The 19,784-nt window shown below is 36.9% G+C and overlaps 1 protein-coding gene across 6 annotated transcripts in view; it reads left to right on the top strand.

Annotated features, from left to right (window-relative positions):
- Nucleotides 1–727: 727 nt before the first annotated feature.
- The window catches only part of IL33 (interleukin 33), a 38,990-nt gene continuing 19,933 nt past the window's right edge, over nt 728–19,784 (top strand). For 3 of the 6 annotated variants that reach the window (XM_040460856.1, XM_040460862.1, XM_040460860.1), the window contains exons 1-2: nt 728–799; nt 12,588–12,724. The gene's annotated coding sequence lies outside the window, so the exon portion shown is untranslated. The remainder of the gene's footprint in view (nt 800–12,587; nt 12,725–19,784) is intronic. The other 3 variants (XM_040460859.1, XM_040460865.1, XM_040460857.1) reach the window with 2 other exon arrangements.

Consider the following 19,784-nt stretch of genomic DNA (forward strand, 5'->3'; position numbering starts at 1 on the left):
TTGCATTTTGGGACTTGTAGATTTCCTGGGGCCTTGTATTTCCCATGTAGATCCCACAGGCTGGAGCACCCAGTATTGGATTCTAACCCTTCACTCTTCTGATAACTCCACATTAATCTGGTGATATCCCTTCCTGTTCTGTGTTGCCATGCCAGGGGATGGGGTTTTTGTGAGACTGTGTCTTTGCCTCTCCTACCCATCTTTATGTGGTCTTTTTATCTTTGTTGTATCCTTTTGTTGCTATTCTTTGTTTTGAAGAGCAGTTCGTCTACTTTTCATATCTATTTCAGAAGAAAATGATCCATATATAGCTGTAGATTTGGTGTGTTCATGGAAGAAGAAGGTAAGTTCAGGAACTTCTCATCATCACCTAAAACTTCTTCCAAAAATTTCAGTATGAACAGTGCTGGGGGTGAAGTTCAACTTTGAAGAGAGCCAAGTTGTAATGTGTGGGGGCAGAGGATTGTGAGTTGCAGATGGGAGTGGGGATTGCATGTGAGATAATTCTGATGTGAGTTGGAAATAAAAAACCACAAAACGTAAAATCCATAATTGTTTAATTAAATTTTAAGATGGAGATGAGGAGAAGGCAGAAAGTAGGGAATCTTGAATGTTGACAGGATTGTAATTCTATTGGCTCTTTACATGCAATTAAAACCTGCCAAAATCTCACCCACTCAGATCTCCCTCCTTTGGTGATTTGATTCTCTGCCAAACTTTGAGTAATAAATAGAATCTGCAAGCCCTCTGAACACAGAACTGCTGCTTTTCAGAGGAGAAATCAAAACAAGATTACACGGTAAGAATAAGACTAACATTCTGGTAGATTTTTTTCTCAGGTTTGGCAAAATAAGATCTTGGGAACCATGGAGAACTATTTTTTATTTTTATAAAGTAAAGGATTAGGCTGAATTGTTGCTATTTATTGCCAAAACTAGTAAAAGTTGATAATAATGATAGTTGCTACTAACTTATAATTCCACTTTGATTTCCTTTGGGTGATTTGGAAAGTCATTAATAAATTGCTAAAATTGGTTATTAATAGTCTTTATAGTAAGTTTTTCTCCCCTACCACAAAACTTCATAAAACAAGTTGATAACTGTACTTCCAAGACAAACCTACTCCCAATTGTTTACCAGTGGTTTCAAAAAAGGAGGACAAATAGAAGAACTGAGAGGGGTCATCCCTTCAAAATCATCTACTCAAAAATAAACAATTTTTTGAAAAAATAAGTAATTTACATCCTAAATGACTAAATGGGTAAATTCAAAAGCTTATTAGTTTTGCTACTATTCTTCATTTAGACAATTTCATTTAAAGGTTTTTTTCTCTTTATTTGTTACTGTCTGCCTTGTGGCAATTCTTTTCTCCTTGCACTTTTCTCTGCCTTATCTTTCCACACATGAATACATACCTCCAGACTATTTTAATAAAGAAAATGGCACAAATCCAAAAGTACTGTTGCTTCACAAAGTTGATTCTAGAAGGTCTTTGGAAGTTTGAGAGTTTAGGACTAAGTGTGGTTGGATCTTCCTGACTCTCACTCCCTCCTCAGCCCTGTGCTTCTTCAGCTTGAATCATCCCTGTATACTGTGGTCCTATGCCGTTCCCAATATCCCTACCTATTGCTTCTCACATTTGTCTTTAGAATACTTGATGCCCCTCTTTAAATTTTGCCCCAAAAGGGCATGGCTCTGTGTTCAGAAAACTTCAGAGTCCTCTATTTCCCAAAGTTTAGGGTGCTTGAGAAGAATCACATAATTGAGTAATATGCTTAAATAGTTAACTCTCTGAACAAGCATAACTCTGCAGCTCAAATTTCACATTTTCTCCATTCTTCTCTGAAAGGATCCTAGATTTCCCATGAAACCTTGGCTGGTAGCTACATAAAGTATTTTCTCAGCAATGACCTAGATATTTTTCGATTTCCCATCACTGTTTAGCTTACAATATATACAGCCAGAATGTACCTCTTTCTTTTTCCCATTTATAGAGAGGGAAGAATTCTTAGGAGAATTTTTACTTAGGGTTTGAAACAGGGCTAAAAGTAAGGCAAGAGACTGAGAAATGGAAACTGCCACTCCTGGTTAGGGTCTGCAGAGGGTTAAAGAAACAGAACTTACAACTAACTTCTGGGAATGTGTCTGAGATTCAGTTGTAAAAGGTTCACTCATGGGGGAATTAAATCATTACAAGCAAATACTGTTGGGTGTGTGTATGTGAAGCACAGAAGGGAGAAAAAATAAACACCAAGGAATATTTATGTGAGTATTTGACAGAACAAGGCCTTTTTTGGAGATACTCATGCAGAATTAAATCTTTACAGGGAAGGGGCGCCTGGGTGGCTGAGTTGGTTAAGTGTCCGACTTCAGCTCAGGTCACGATCTCGTGGTCAGTGAGTTTGAGCCCCGCGTGGGACTCTGGGCTGATGGCTCAGAGCCTGGAGCCTGCTTCCAATTCTGTGTCTCCCTCCCTCTCTGCCCCTCCCCTGTTCATGCTCTGTCTCTCTCTGTCTCAAAAATAAATAAACGTTAAAAAAAATTAAAAAAAGAAATCTTTACAGGGAAGTACTGCAGAAGGGACAGCATTGGGAGGAAGAAAATTCAGGGAATTTTTATGCCAGTAAATCTGATAGCATGAGGTCATTTTTGGAGATGTGAGTGTGACTGTGCCAAAATCTATGTATCTTTCATTCAACAAGTTGAAATTTTGGCAGACATGGTAAGAATCAAGAGCGTCTGTCAGAATCTTTCTTATTTATGTCACAGCTTATAGCAGGGACATTTAGAAACAAGACCAAAAATAATCTCCTTGAAGAGCAGAAAGAAATCTTAATTCCTTAAAAAAAAAAAAAAAAAAGATGCTTGGTTCAAGGACTTCAGGAAATCATGGTAAAAACCTCTAATCTTTTTTTCAGTTTCCCTCTGGGTTCTCTGGTGTTGACATCTGCATGCAAAAGAAAGCTTTAAGAGGAAACAGCCTCACAGGGCAGGCAAAGTTCATTATTGTAGGATAGTTATGGGCAAATAAGGAGTTTGGAGCACTTCCTCCCTGTAACAGACTCCTGGCAGATACTCGCATGCTAGCCTTGTTACTATTGGTAGATCATGCTATATCTGTGAACACTTTTGTTTTTGTTTTTGCTTTAAGAGTGCAATATAGCGTAATAGTAAAAATACACATATTTTTTGAGCCAGACAGGCCTTAAATCCATATCTATCATTGACTACCTGCGTGATTTTGGATCTTAACTTTCGTGACCCTGAATTTTTTTCCTCTGGTGCAAGATATAAAAATAAACAAACCAATAATAATAACAACAAAAAATCCTACCTTAGAGAGGTGTTCTGATACCTATAAAGATAAAGCAAGCCAGAAGTAATCATTAAAGGTAACTTTATTAATCACTGAACATGTACTAAATGAGTTATTTTCCCCCCATTATCCCATTTAATCCTCAGCACTTCTGTAAGATAATAACATTCTCCATTTATAAAGTTAAACAAGTAAGATTTGGAAAGATTGTACTAACCCAAGATAACGCAGTCAGCAAATTTCAAACCAGAGGTTAAAATCCAGAGTTAAGTCCCATGAAGGAAAAGGACCAAGAAGGAAGATGGATTCCAAACAACTTCATTTAGTATGACCTTAATCTTTTTGTAAAGCGATTTTCAATTCAGTTTCCATGATTTCCAAATACAGAAACATTAGTGAGATGACATTAAAACTTTCCACCTATTTTTTTAGGTCTACATTCATTGCCATCTGAAGAAGTTTCCCTGCCAGCCACCATTTTCTTATGTAACTTTCTTTTGCCATTCCCGTTGGTATTGCCAGAACCCTCAAACTTGGCTGATTGCTTTCACTTTTAATTAGCACAACAGTCTACATCTAATTCCTCTTCACAATGAACACCTCAAAAATTAGATGATTGCCACAATTTTCCCTCACAATACTAGTGCATCTGAGACATTTAGCAATCATGTTTTGCTCATTACTTCTCTTGAATTTCCTAGCAAAGATTCAATGCTTTCTTAAAGAGTTTGACAGAGGTTCATTGTTTTGCATCTCTGCTGTGTTCAATATCAACCACTCTAACTTCTTAGCCTGTTGCTCTATCAGTGGCAGTAAGAAATGCTATCAAGCAGTTTATATATTTCTTTTCTTAAAGAGAGTAAGTGATTTTTAAAAGTTTCAAATGTAATGTAATTTGAAAGAAAGAAAGAAAGAAAGAAAGAAAGAAAGAAAGAAAGACAGGAAGGCAGGAAGAAAGGAAGAAGGAAGGAAGGAAAGAAGGAAGGAAGGAAGGAAGGAAGGAAGGAAGGAAGGAAGGAGGAAGGAAGGGAAAGAAAGGAAAGAAAGCTACCATACTGTTAATTTTTAAATTTCTCTTAATAATCAAATTTAATATCATCTAATATATGATACAGTTTATTACTAGGTGGCTATTTGGTTGTGAAAAATATCTCTTGGTTTATCCACGGGTGATGATGTTCATGCATGTTCTGATGTTCTGGTATGGCATAAGCAGAAATAAATAAAAGAACCAGCCACATGGAGCATATTCAGCATGCCCGCTGAATATCAGCATTAGAAGGGACTCTCATTCTGATTTTGGACTATACCAGCTAATCTGAGATAATGTGTCAGTGAGGGTGGTGTGGAATATCTAAAGTTTTACATAAGTATTAATAATTTAGCCAGTATTTCTGTAACTATTTGATAGACATATCCCAAACATAGGAGAAAATTCCTATAAAAGTTATGCAAGCAGTAATTTCAGTCTTTGTACAAGGAAAAACTTTCACATATTATGAGAAAATATTTACAATTAACTTACGAATATAGGTATTCTGAAATGATAATTTGAACAGAAAACAGTTTTTAGTGCTTTTCTCTTTTGAGCATCATTATGGACTCATGATTTTTGTTGACATTGTTGTAAATTTTCAAACTTAACTTGTTTTGATTAGGTATATTTTTTTTATTGTTCTGACTCAAATTGCCACTATTTGGCACATAGAAGCCTTTTTATGCTGGTTCATTTGCTCTTTTATTAATCACCTTAGAACTCTACAAAATGCATCACTGCTTTCAGGCAACAATTTATTCAGGCTCATCTTGCATGTCTTCTACCTGTAACAGAAACCAGCTATTCTCCAAAGAACTTTGATTTCTTTAGTGGAGAACATTATTAGATTACAAAATATGGGCCCTGGGATATATAGTAGATTATTTCATTTTACTACTGACATTAAATTAGTTCAGTTACAGAGATAAGGGAGAAAATCTGTATATATAAAATCACGAGTTCATTTTGGCAATTTCAATGGAGTTCCAACATCACTTTATTATATACCTACTTGAGTTTTTACCTATTTTACTATGTGATGAGCATGTGATATTGAATATAAGGGATAAATCATGAAATTCTACACTTGAAAAAAATAATAAAATTCAAATACTTTAATTAAAAATATATTTTTTATTTATACTTTGGCCCAATTGTTTCAGTTTTTTTAACTTTGAAAATGTTAATACCTTATTGACAGTTGTTGTTTTTGCCCCTTTGTTAGCTACATTAGTTACTGGATGATATGAAAACCTGTTTAAAAGTTCACTTTAGGGGCGCCTGGGTGGCGCAGTCGGTTGAGCGTCCGACTTCAGCCAGGTCACGATCTCACGGTCCGTGAGTTCGAGCCCCGCGTCAGGCTCTGGGTTGATGGCTCGGAGCCTGGAGCCTGTTTCCGATTCTGTGTCTCCCTCTCTCTCTGCCCCTCCCCCGTTCATGCTCTGTCTCTCTCTGTCCCAAAAATAAATAAACGTTGAAAAAACTAAAAAATAAAAAAATAAAAAATAAAAGTTCACTTTATAAATAGAATGTTAACTTTGTTCAAAGTGTTTACAAGTCATTTCATTTTGTCACTATTTGTCCAAGCACAATGACCAATATGTATATGTATATGTAATTTTCATAATCAATTTTACACACAAATTTAGACAAATTTATACATGTAAAAGTTTTTGGTAAACAAATCCAATTGATGTTTTGCAAAAATAATAATATAATAGTATATTGGCAATCTATAGAATTAATTGTAAAAATAGTAATAACAGTACTGCTATTGGCCATCTGAATTTATTTTTTTTTAATTTTTTTTTCAACGTTTTTTATTTAATTTTGGGACAGAGAGAGACAGAGCATGAACGGGGGAGGGGCAGAGAGAGAGGGAGACACAGAATCGGAAACAGGCTCCAGGCTCCGAGCCATCAGCCCAGAGCCTGACGCCGGGCTCGAACTCACGGACCGCGAGATCGTGACCTGGCTGAAGTCGGACGCTTAACCGACTGCGCCACCCAGGCGCCCCTGAATTTATTTTTTAAAAAGCATCTCAGTTACTTATATGTTTTCAAAATCTTGTCCTGATACAAAATATTTTCAGTTTATCTTCTATTTCTGACATACCATGCTTTTTCTCTCATATACAATATGTTATTGTTTATAACATATCGATTTATATATCCATATTATTATGCCATAATTTTTTAAATATAACATTATTTAAATATTAAACTGTTTAGCTGATATGGAAAACAGTATGAAGGTTCCTCATAAAATTAAAAATAGAACTACTATATTATCCTGCAATCCCACTTTTGCGTATATATCCAAAAGAATTGAAAGCAAAATCTTGAAGAGATATTTGTACACCCATGTTCAATGCCATATTATTCAAAATAGCCAACAGGTAAAATCAACCCAAATGTCCATTCACCAATAAATGGATAAAGAAAATGTGGTATATACATACAATAGAATATTATTCAATGTTAAAAGAAAGAATCTTGTCAGATGCTACAACATGGATGAACCTTAAGGACATCATTCTAAGTGAAATAAGCCAGACACAAATACTGTATACTATATCAGTCCACTTATGTGAGGAATCTACAGTAGCCAAACATACAGAAACAGAGAGTAGGACAGTTTTGACAGGGGCCTGGGGAAGAAGGAAATGGGGAATTGTTGTGCAATGAATATAGTTTCAGTTTTGCAAGATGAAAAACTTCTAGATACCTGCTGCAGAACAGACCTAGTAAAGCTACTGAAATGCACACTGAAAAATGGTTAGATGATAAGTTTTATGTTATATATATTTTTACTACATTAAAAACTAAAGGAAAAAAAGAACTTTGAGCATGGCAGGGGGAGGGCAGAGGAAATGCTTAAATAATCCAGCTGTATTTAAAGATATGATTAAGACAATGTCCAGAATACATTAGTTGTTTGCCATTTCATTTTAGGATTTAGAAAAAGCCGATGTAGATTACATTTAGGCAAAAAAAACAAAAAAACAAAAAAACAAAAAAACAAAAAAACAGCCAAAGAGAATTTGTATCACTTGATATGCTTTAGCTGCAAAAATATAATAATGAATTAGATATGGCTTAAAATATAAGGACACTTGGTGCTTACTTAACAAGAAGTTCTGAAGTGGGCAATACCAGAGTTGGTGCAAAGACGTCACCAAGACCCAGGCTCTTCTCATCCTTCTACTCTGCCATCCTCAGACTGTCCATGGTCTCTTCCTTTATGAGATATTGTTGGCCCAGCTCTGAGAATTACATCTTCACAGAGGCAAAGTCAAAAAGTCAAAAAGTTCTTACTCCTAAGGAGAAAAATTGTCCCACAAGTCCCAGATATGCCACCCCTTTGTCTCATTGGCAAGATCTGGGTTACATGCCTAGTCCTAGACACTGTTGGCAGATAGGATTGCCATGAATGGTTTATGTTTCTGCATATCTAAATTTTGTCTTTGGTGAAAGAAAAGAGATTTGTCAGCTAAGAAACAACATTCATCCTAGGTAACAAATAACTTCCCAGGTTGTTGACATCCTCTGATTTCTGCAGAACTCAAACCATTTTTCGTTTTTAAGAACTTCTGCAAAGGGCAGTCAAACTCTTTTCAAAGTTACCCTGAGGATTCTGCCTTACTCCGAAAAACACCTGAAAAATCTCTTTTAATCTGATTAATTTTCAATGTTTTCAGGTCAGAAAACTAAGTCTTTTTTTTTCAATATATGAAGTTTATTGTCAAATTGGTTTCCATACAACACCCAGTGCTCATCCCAAAAGGTGCCCTCCTCAATACCCATCACCCACCCTCCCCTCCCTCCCACCCCCCATCAACCCTCAGTTTGTTCTCAGTTTTTATGTGTCTCTTATGCTTTGGCTCTCTTCCACTCTAACCTCCTTTTTTTTTTTTTTCTTCCCCTCCCCCATGGGTTTCTGTTAAGTTTCTCAGGATCCACCTAAGAGTGAAAACATGTGGTATCTGTCTTTCTCTGTATGAAAACTAAGTCTTTAATCAGGCATATCAGAACCAGTTATTTTGTACAAAGGGAAGAAGAGAATGTGTTCATTTCCTGTCTGACCATTTTCCAGTCAGCTCAATGCATTCTTAAGCACAGACACTGACACTGCTTTCTTTTTAACCACAATATAGAGGGCTTATTTAATTCTGTCAGTGTCTCTTTGACCACCACATTTAAGAATATGGAATGTGTACATTTTAGAATTCACTGATAGTCTTCTCTTTCCTTTAACTTAAAAAAAATTCATTAACATATAACATACACACACAAACACTGCACAAATCTGACTGTATAGCTTAATGGTTTGTTACAAGGTAAACCAACCTCAGTAATTATTTAAAGAAATAGGAGTTTATGCCCTCTTCTAGTCACTACTCTCTACCTCAAGAATAGTATTTTACTTTCTAACATCAAACATCACATATTCAATTTGTGGGGTTTTTGAACTATTTACAAATGAATTCATACAGTATATGTTTTGTGTCTAGCTTTTCACTCAACATTATGTTTGTGAGATCCCTCTGTGTAGTTGCACATATGTTTATTCTTATTACTGGTTAGAATTCCTCTAAATAAATGTGTTACAATTTATCTGTTATAATGTAGATGAACATTTTCCATGTTTCCAGTTTAGAGTTATATAACTAAGACTGCTATGAACATTCCCTTACTATGTCTTTTGGCATTTTTATGCCTTTCATATATACCTTCCAAGTAGAATTGCTTGGTCAAAAGTATGCACATGCTCAGCTTTAGTGAATGCTACCAAATTATTTCCCAAAGTGGTTGTAGCAATTTATACTCTAATCAGCCATGTATAATTCCATTTGTCCCAAATCCTTGCAAATACTTAATATTTTCTATCTTCTTCATTTTAGCCATTTTGATAGGCGGGCATTATGTCAGTCTGGGGCAGCTAGTAATTTTTCCCCAGACTTGAGTTAGCTAGCAGACACACTTTAGAAAAATATATATCTTCCCTAAGATTGTAATTTTGGGGTTGAGGCATTTGTTTTTTGTGTCCCAGTTGCAAAGCAACATTAATGGGTGGGGGGAGGAAGAACCATTATATTGTATTTGGGATTCAGGGGGGAAAAAAGCCAGGAACCACTTTTTTTTTTTTTCAACGTTTATTTATTTTGGGGACAGAGAGACACAGAGCATGAATGGGGAAGGGGCAGAGAGAGAGGGAGACACAGAATGGGAAGCAGGCTCCAGGCTCTGAGCCATCAGCCCAGAGCCCGACGCAGGGCTCGAACTCACGGACCGCGAGATCGTGACCTGGCTGAAGTCGGACGCTTAACCGACTGCGCCCCCCAGGCGCCCCCCAGGAACCACTTTTTTTAAGTGTCCTACCTTGGTAGGAAAAAAAAAAGGATTATTCTCTTAACCCCATGGTCACAAATTTAGTTTCGATAGACTGTGTGGTTGTTTTGTTTTGTTTTATTTTTAACAAACCTACACTTTTATTTATTTGCTTTTCAGTAAATTTAAATCCTTAAGGAGTACAGCATCACAGGGATTCTGTGACTTTATCAGGAAGGTGACTTTGGAATTTGGCATGACTGTACCACTGTTTCCATGAGAGTGAGTTATTTTTACCAGATTACTAGGATTTTTTAGATTACTAAGTTTGTCACCAGGAGTCACTGGGTTGTTCTTTGATTTGTACACATAGATGCATCTCTTGCTTGGTAGAATTCATTTCCATCTCGAGCATAAACACCTTCAATTTTAAGAAGAGCTGTGTGTTCCCTCTGGTTCCAGAGACCCTGCTGATAGCCAGCAAAAATGGCCTTGGACTACAGCCTTCTGTCGTTTTAGGAGTACTGTTCCCAGCAGGTCTCCTCAGGCTCCAAGATGGCAGAAAGAGGTAGTTTTTTTATAGACTTTGAACACAACATACTTTAAGAAAGTTTAAAGTATTGTTAAATCATTATGAGCTAACAATAATCCACCCTGATTATTTTTCTTGATTTAAACATTGTTCAAATGATGTATAATTTAACAAAGTATCTGCTTTGTGTAATTTATCGCATTTGATAAACCAGATCATCTTGAGATTCTGCATGTGACATCAAAATAGTAAAGGCTCATTGGCTGACTGGTTTCTTAGCACAAGGACAATTCTTATCTTCTGGCTGGGTGTCAGGAGTCTGAAACTTATCTTTTGCAACTTATCTTTTATATCTATTTTTGAAACTTATCTTTAGTCTTCATAATGTAGCTAGCAAGCACTTGATTAAAAAGTAGTTGATTTCCATTCTTAAAGAGAAAACTTTTTTAAATGTTTTTCTTATTTTTTTAAAGGAGATCTGCTACATTTATCTTCCACCAATGCAAAGTTTTGTTATCTCAGCTGCTGCTTCAGGCTGCCTTCTCTTGCTTCTAAATTTTAGAGACTTGAGTTCCACTTTCCACATTTCTATAAATATCTGGCTCATCCTTTTAGAAATTCCTCTTGTTATTCCTTAGTTTTCCAAAGCTGCCTTCATATGAAGCCTATTAGTTCCCAGAATCCATTCCAGAAGTATCTAAGTGGCATCCCTGTGCACTGGAAATTGAAGTTAAGTGTAATTTCATTGGCTTTACATATTTATCTGTGGTATCTGGAATAAATGTCTCCTCATCAATGTTTTATGTGTTTTATGTGCCAAGTCGACCTCTTTAGAGCCAAGTTAAAGATACATTACATTTTACTCAGAAGATGTGCTTCAAAATGTAAATCTTTGCCTGTCTAAAACTCATGTATGTTTCTCTTGAATAACAAATGGTAAGTCACTTGATAGAATTTAGGATACTTCCCAAAGACTTGTATCCTTGTTAGGATTTCAAATTTTGAAAATATTAAATTACTTTAGGCTTTGGATTCTGGGGACTATCCCCAGAGTCAAAGCTAATATTAATGGGCAAGTTTTCATCCTTGGTTAAGCAATCTGTTTTGCTTATATTGTTGCCAATTCAGAGATGTTCTTAACACTTGTTGGTACACATTTGCAGAGAATTAGGCAAGACTCAGAAATAAATCTCCCATACATACATATACATAGATGCAATTACTATCTTTTCATGAACAGAGATGACATATTTTAAAATATATACAAATGTTATACACATTTGTCTTGGGACACTAGCTTTGCAAGTTGTCTTCCTTTGTGGATCTAGGTACAAATAAAAATTTAAAAAGTAAAACAAGCCAGGTCTAAAGCAGTGAACTGAAGCAAGACAGATTGTATTTCATCTCCAGTTTTGAGAACTAATTCACAACTTAGTGACTCAAGTCAATACACATTCTGTGGCTTGGCATCTGCTTTTTCCATGTGCATGACTCTGAAAAGCATTTGTCCAGGCTGAGATTTTAGATCTATCTGCTCCCACCTTGTTTTTCTGCCACCTTATACGGAATGCTCTGCCAGAACTATTTTCTGTGACTCAGCTTTAATTACATCTTCTAAAACCTTCCTCATTATTTAATGGATTTCTTTAATTTTTTAAACTTGCTTGGGATTCTTAGATCTGAGGATTGGAGTCTTTCAATAATTCTGGAAAGTTCTTAATCTTTATTTACCTTCAAATATTTTCCCTTCCCTATTTTATCATCTTCTTCTAAAATTCCAAATAGATACACATTAGATTGTCCAATTCCGTCCTTCAAGTTTCTCACCCTCTTTTTCATATTTTCCATCTCTATGTGTCTTTAAATTGTTTTCCAATGAATATTTTCAGATATATTTTCTAATTCATGATTCTTCATCTAATTCACTATGTGTAATCTGCCATTAATCTGCTATTTAATGAAGCTTTAATTTCAACATTGTATTTTTTATTTCTAGATATTCTATTTGGATCTTTTTCAACTCTAAATTTTCCTTATTCATTTTTTCAATATTTTAAAAACTCTACCTAAAGATATTAAAACCAGTTGTTCAATATGTCATTTCTGATTGTTCTAATACATGAATCAACTTTCAGGTTGGCTTCTGTTGTCTGTTCCTTCTGTGGCTTTCATCATGTTGCCAAGTATTTTTATTTGTTTTATAAATCTTGACTGCAAACTATTCATTTGCCCTGGAAATTTTTCTGTGTGGATGAATACTTTATGGCTTGGGCTGCAGCTGAGTTCATCAAGATAGGATTTGTGTTTGCCTTTCCCATTTGTCTTGGGATACTACCAACCTGAAACCATTTGATATTTAATTCTCTATTTCAGGCTTTTGGAAACACACAAGTAGTGTGATTTCAAACTACAAACCCGTGTGGGGGCTGACTTTTCGTGAGGAATCATCCTCAGAAGAATGATTTTCCCTCCATCTAGTGCCAGAGCTTCCTAGCAGTCCCCTTCTGCAGGTGAGGTTTATTTATCTCAACCACCCTTACACTTCAAGTGTAGCCATTTTGGTGTTCAGATTTAGGCCATGCAGTTTCCTATTAGGATCCCCATTTTAGGCATATCCTGGACTTTATCTCCTGGGCTCTGAACTTCATGTAGTTGTCTAACCTGTCTCTAGAATATAGTAGATGAATTTAGGAAAAAGCCAAGGTTTCTTGTCTCCCAGTATTTTGAACACTATACATTCTTTACTTTCATTCCAGTTCAACAAATGAGTTTGAAAGATTTATTTTTTTATTTTTTTTTCAACGTTTATTTATTTTTGGGACAGAGAGAGACAGAGCATGAACGGGCGAGGGGCAGAGAGAGAGGGAGACACAGAATCGGAAACAGGCTCCAGGCTCTGAGCCATCAGCCCAGAGCCCGACGCAGGGCTCGAACTCACGGACCGGACCGTGAGATCGTGACCTGGTTGAAGTCGGACGCTTAACCGACTGCGCCACCCAGGCGCCCCTGAAAGATTTTTTAAATATTTCTTTCAACATTTTAGTAGTTTTAGTAAGGAGGATTGGTCATAATAACTAATCCACCATCATGCTGAAAAGAGAAGTCTCTGGTTAGTTAACATTATAATGAGCAAATATTAAAAATTTAAACATATGAACAACATTTATATTAGTAAATTACTGATTTTTCAAATCCTTTTGGAGTTTCTAAGCAATATTTCTTTTTCAGACAAGGTTTCTACTCACGAAAAAGTTTTGAAAATTCCCTCTTCCAGCCTTAAAGTATAATGGTTTCTTCTTATGATGTTGCTAAATCTCCTCACCAACAAGACCACCAATGATGGTATACGAATTGGACTTTAGTCTCACTCTCCCTTTACAGGGTTAAATAATCCAGGTGTTATGGATTTAGGCCATATTCTTACCCCCTTAATTTGTTTTCTTGTAGCAAAATATTCTTGACCAAGTATACTTTAAGCAGAAACCAACTATGGGTAAGGAGTTTCTGCTCTGGTGTGAGGGATCAGGGGGAAGATGTGAAATCCAAAAGAAACGCCTTTCTAGAGCCCCTCATGAATTCTGAAAACATTTGCTTCAGGTTTTAGCCAAGGGACCTTGGGCAACTTACTTGACCCTTCTGTGCCCCAGTTTCATCACCTGTAAAATAGGGAAAATAACAGTACACTTTTGACAAGATTGCTATGATAGTTGAATTAGTTAACTATATAAAGCATGTAGTACAATACTTAGCACATAGTAAACACTGTACAAGGGTAAATTTCTAAAAACACAGAACTTTTAACTCTGCATACTCCTATTGCATTTTTTATGCTCCACTAAATTTTTACAAAATTCATAATTTGTATATTATTTGTCCAGCTTAGTTAAAATTTTTTTTAAGTAAACAAAAAAAGATCTCAACTTTAAACCTCAGAATTAACTAAAACCAAAGACGTATTTGTTCCATGTTGTTTCTTTCCCATACATTGCTTTCCTCTACACTTAAAAGCTTCCTGAATCCATAAAAAAGAAAATAGATACTACAGACTCTATAGACTTCCTCTTTCCCTATAATTTTGCCCTAAGACACAATGTACCCAAATCAATGGCTTAACTGGATTTCAGATCTGCCTTTGCCAGGACATGACCCCAGGTTAGTTAATTGCCCCCTTGTCTAACCCCATTATGCTATTTGCTGTAAGGTAGTGGAAGGAGAAGAGGAGGGTACAGGGCTGAAGCAGAACTTGTGCAGTTTTCTGAGGCTGACATCTTTTGGGTGGGCAATGGGCTGGTGCAGCTGCTGGTATTGAAGAAGCAGGCCCAGGGAAAGGAGAAGGAAGAGGCTGAAGTGGAATCCTGTATAGGAGCACAGGAAGGAGTCAAAGGGATAGGAAGACACTGGCTTTCATGCACCCTCTTCATTTTTGAGAAGAGGAAACTAAGACCGAGAGAGCTGAAGAGCCCTGCAGAGAGGGAGCAAATCTTGAATGTAAGCTTAGGAATGGAGGTCATTCTTCTTCTGTTTCTTCAAAAATTGTTAAAGATTTGGTTCAACACGTAGCTAGATCTCCAAAGTATGTGAGACATGGGGAGGGTCACTGAAGGGGAATAAAAACAATACATTGAACTGAACAATTTGAAATGTTTGGCCACACTAAAACCACAGGGCCATAGACCAAACAGAAAGTCAGCTTCTTTGAATGCTTTAGAAAGAGCATTGACCCAAGAACAAAAAGACCTGGGTTTCATTAGACTGAGTCATATAAAACTGTCATCTTTGTAGGTCAAAATGTAGTAGTGCCAATTCTATCCTGTTCAACTCACAGTTCCAGCTCTACCACTCAGTAGATGTTTGGGATTTGGACAAGATCTCCACATTTCTTCAGTGGGTAACACCTGCCTTACCTATTTTTTCGGGTTTTTGCAAGGACAGATCCAAAGTACACAACATTTACTGAGTGCCTGCTATCAATAACTTCTTGGGAAACAAAGATGACTAAGGTACAACCCTTATTTCTAAGGAGCTAGCATTCCAGCAGAAGATATAGGAAAACTAATTTAGTTGGATATGATAAGCAAGTAAGAAAAGGAAGCAATAAATTCTGTTTGATTGTGGGTGGTTAGGGAAATGAAGGCATTTGAACTGGGCTCTAAGGGTTAAATAGAAGCTTCCCAGGCAAAGAGGAAGAGGCATCTCTAGCAAGAGGAACAGCTTGTACAAAGGCATGGAGGTATACAAGTGTGTGGTGAATTGAAGAATAGTAAGCAGTCCAATGGGTATAAAATGTACAGTGTGTCTATGTGGCAGTAGGGGGGTTACTGTTGTGTGAGGCTACAAAGGTTGAAGGGGTAGGTAGTGTCAGTGAATAAAAATGACTGGGTAAGAATGCATCCAGGAATACTGTGGGAAAGCATAGAAGTGCTTTACAAATGCTAAGTAAAGAACAAAAGAAAGTTTTCCTAAAATCTCAACATCCCTCCCCTCCTGTCACAAGGAGTTCTGCTTGAATCATATACTGATTTGCCAAATTTCTTTGTAGTGTTTCCTCTCCTTGGGAGAAATGTTCTCTCCTGGGTCCAGGTAAGAGGCGTGTAGAAACTTTCAGAGTGCCAGGGAGTCAGGGACAGGAAGTGATTCAGTTTGAACAAGGACAATGCTATCTCATTGTTCCCCAAATTTCAACCTCCCCTTCTGCGACATCACTTTTTCTGACCTCCCCCAAGAAAGAAGTGAAACCACTATACCCAAGGGAACAGAGGATAATGTGATCACCCTCCCATCTCACCCTCTCCCTCCTGCTCCCCTGTGAAATCTCCCAGAATGAAATCATATAGCGTTGTCAAACTTAATCATTCTCCCCATTTCCTGTCCCTCCTACCAGCCAAGACAAGTTGTGGGGCACTGTCTTCTTCCAGTAATTTTCTAGTACCCAACAAGAGTTTTGATGACCCCTCTATACCTTCATAGATCTTCTGCTCATGCAAAAGTATGTAAGCTTTACAAGGTGGTGAATGCAATTTAAAACCCAAAATTTAATTTCACCTCATTTTACCAACGGTTCCCATGGAATAAGAGAAATAACCAGATGGACTTAAGTTCAGATCCTAGCTTTGCTACTTACTAGCTATGTGGTCTTTTGCAACACACTTAATCTCTTTGAGTCTCTATTTCCTAAATTTTAAAATGGCACTCAAATACCAGGGTCATGGTAACAATTAGAGATAACATATGTAAAGCATCTGGCCCACAGATTTCCAAGACACTGTAAGTGCCATCACCATTATCATCACCACCACCATTATTAAGAGCTTGAACTAATGCAGACTCCTTGCTGATTTCATTTCTTTCCTCTTCCTACCCTCCATCTATTCCTTATATGACAGCCAAAGCAGTCTTTAAAACATGAAAACCAAGTCACATCCCATATTACTTAAAAACCCTTAATTGGCTTCCCACTGAATTTTGAATAAAATCCAAGCTCCTCCTTCTGGTCTCCAGGGCCCACCCCTACCTGGCTTCTGTCCTCTTCTACTGCCAACACCACTACATTATACTCTCCTCATTGTCCACTGTGCTCCAACCATACTAGCCCTCTCATTTCCAAATATGACAAATTCTGTAAGACCCTTTGACCCTGGGGTTTTCTCTGCCCAGAAAGCACTCTCTGTCCCCTCCCTTCCATATATTCTTCACACCCTTGGAGTGCAACATAAATGCCACTTTCTGTGACCACACTACTTTAATACTACTCTTTATCTTCTTATTTATTTATTACTGTTTATAAATGATTTATTTGTGGGGTCATGATACTACCATTCATGAGTTCGAGCCCCACTGACGGTACACAGCCTGCTTGGAATTCTATATCTCCTTCTATCTACCCCTCCCCCGCTTGTGCACACACTGTCTTTTTCTCTCTCTTTCTCTCTCTCTCGGTCTCTCAAAATAAAAATAAACTTTAAAAAATAAAATAAAATAAATGATTTATTTGCATGATTATTTGTTCAACATCTATTTCTCCAAAAGAGAGTGAACTGCAGGAGGCAGGAAAAACTTTGTTTTGTTCACTGCTATACCCCAGCACCTAACGCAGCACTAGACAAGTGTTTGAGTTATTACTGTTGTTATGATTACTCGGCAGCACTCTGTGGTATAGTATAGACGTGTACAAATCCAACATCATTTGGGACTTTTCTTGGGATATTAGGAGGGCAGAATTTCTTTACAATGATTACTAGGCATGTTTCTTTTCTTTCTTTCTTTAAAAAAATTTAATATTTATTTTTGAGAGAAAGAGACAGAGTGAGAGCAGGAGAGGGGCAGAGGGAATAGGAGACACAGAATCCAAAGCAGGCTCCAGGCTCTGAGCTGTTAGCACAGAGCCTGATGTGGGGCTCAAACTCAAGAACCAAGAGATCATGACCTGAGCCTAAGTTGGACACTTAACCCACTGAGCCACCCAGATGTCCCAAGACTTTTTTTTTCCCCCAAAGCATTTAGCTCCTTCTAGGGCATCAAATATTGAACTTTATATTTTGTATTCCAAAATTTCCATGATTAGCATGTATTTTTAATAAAAATTTCTTACAAACTCTACATGTTAATGACAAGCGTCTTCACAAGAAATCAATCTAATCAAATGAATTTATTTTACAAGTAAAATTCACAATCAGGAAAGAAAAGCCAACAGCCAACTTAACATTATAAAGGGTATTGGTATTTTAAAAAAAGGAAATTGCTTATCAAAGGGCATTGCCTGACATACGAGAGGTGGTTGGTAATTCAATAAATGATTTTCCAGTTGATCAGATGTAGATAAGAAGACACAGTGAAATGAAAATTTTCGTGTAGTGTCCCATGGGTTAATGGGGTTGGAATACATAGTCCTTGGCAAGTAATGGGCACTTGATATTTGTTGAATGTGTAAGTTTCTGGAAGACTGCCAGGCAAAGAGACAAACATAACACTGCAGTTTGAGAAATGACTACACTTCATACATTTTTGTTGTTGTTGCTCAGATGTGAATCACCAACTAATGAATTTCCATGCAAGATATTATTTCTTGATAGATTAAAATCTTCTTTCAGGTTGTTTGGGTTTTTTTTTTCTTTCTTAATTTAAATATGTGTCATTTCCTCTGGAATGTCATCTCCCTCCTTTTTTTCCTTAAAAAGGTCCTTCTATTTTCCTTTATTAACTAAAATGCAGCTTCCCTTGGTGACACCACTATTCTCAAAACCCACACTCTTTCTTTGTGTGCCCATCTCCCAGGGACAATAGAGAAGTGACACATTTCTTATTTTTTACTGCTCTTGCTAACCCTCACCATGGGTCCAACTACCTACTTATGTTAATTCCTTTCCATTCAGGTTGATAGAGACCCTAACGTCCTTTTCTGTTTGATGGGGCCTCTATTGAGGTCACCTTTGGTGACTCCAGTGCCTGTTTTGATGAGTCTTTAATATTCTTCTACAGTTCACCTGCAAAAGCTAATCTTGACTACCATTATCATCAGAACTTTGCAATCTCCAAGATAGAGAACATCCCTCGGAATTCCCCCAAATTCCTCAGTTTACAAACAACCTCCAGTCTTTCTACTTCTCCCACTCCAATTTTTAAATTCTTTGTAAAATCACTTTTTTTTTTAATTTTTTTTCAACGTTTATTTATTTTTGGGACAGAGAGAGACAGAGCATGAACGGGGGAGGGGCAGAGAGAGGGAGGCACAGAAACGGAAACAGGCTCCAGGCTCCGAGCCATCAGCCCAGAGCCTGACGCGGGACTCGAACTCACGGACCGCGAGATAGTGACCTGGCTGAAGTCGGACGCTTAACCGACTGCGCCACCCAGGCGCCCCTGTAAAATCACTTTTTAAATTGTGGTAAACTTTACCATTTTAACCATTCTATGTATATAGTGCAGTAGCATGAAGTACATTCATATTGCTGAGTAACCATTACCACAATCCATCTCTAAAACATTTTTCATCTTCTAAAACTGAAACTCGATATCCATGAACAGTGGTTCCCCATTTCTTAGTAAATTCTTTTTTACATTCTCTAAGGAACTGTTTCAGACTTTTCCTACTCATCCTCAGAAATTAAAACACATGCTTACTTCTCTTAATTTCTGTAACTCTCCTCACAACTTACTTTCTGAAGATTCAAGCCATTTTTACAAGACTGTCAAGTTCTTGTCCCTTAAAACTTTACATCTCTACCATTCTTTTGCTTTCCCTCCTCTACTACAGAAAGAAGAATGCCTCCTCCTTTTCAAAGCCAACCCCTCCACTACTGCTCTCTCCTTTCACTCTGTTTCTTCTGGGACTTTATTATATCAGTTTTCTCCTTTTCATTTCTCTCTTTCATTTTCATTTTCTCTTTGCATTGTAACATCCCCAAGAGTCCCATATTCCAATAAAAAACATCAATAATAATAATAATAACAAGTATTAAGTTCCCACTATGTGCCAGGTACTGTCCCAACTGCTTAAAATATACCTTCTCATATAATTCTCACAATGACCCACTGAGTTCAAATTATTATGAAGAAAATTATTATGATGAAGAA

This window comes from Herpailurus yagouaroundi, unplaced genomic scaffold (genome assembly GCF_014898765.1).
Source record: "Herpailurus yagouaroundi ecotype Mexico unplaced genomic scaffold, PumYag 252, whole genome shotgun sequence".
Taxonomy (NCBI): domain Eukaryota; kingdom Metazoa; phylum Chordata; class Mammalia; order Carnivora; family Felidae; genus Herpailurus; species Herpailurus yagouaroundi.